Raw genomic sequence first — 242 nt, forward strand, 5'->3', positions numbered from 1 at the left:
TTCCATACATGCAGTGTCAAAGCTGTCAACAAGAAAAGTCAATGTCAGAAAGGCAATCAAGTTTATGCCGATTTTTGAGAGCAATTTTGTACATGATCCAGACCCCAAGCCCCACCTTGCATCATATGACACAAAGGAGAGGGCTTGGTTAATGCCCAATATATACTTATATGATGCAATTACATCCCCACTGGAAATCGGAAATATCTGAGTTCCAGATGGGATTTCCACCCACACCCCTC

The sequence above is a fragment of the Montipora capricornis genome, chromosome 6, assembly GCF_036669925.1.
Source record: "Montipora capricornis isolate CH-2021 chromosome 6, ASM3666992v2, whole genome shotgun sequence".
NCBI classification, from domain to species: Eukaryota; Metazoa; Cnidaria; class Anthozoa; order Scleractinia; family Acroporidae; genus Montipora; species Montipora capricornis.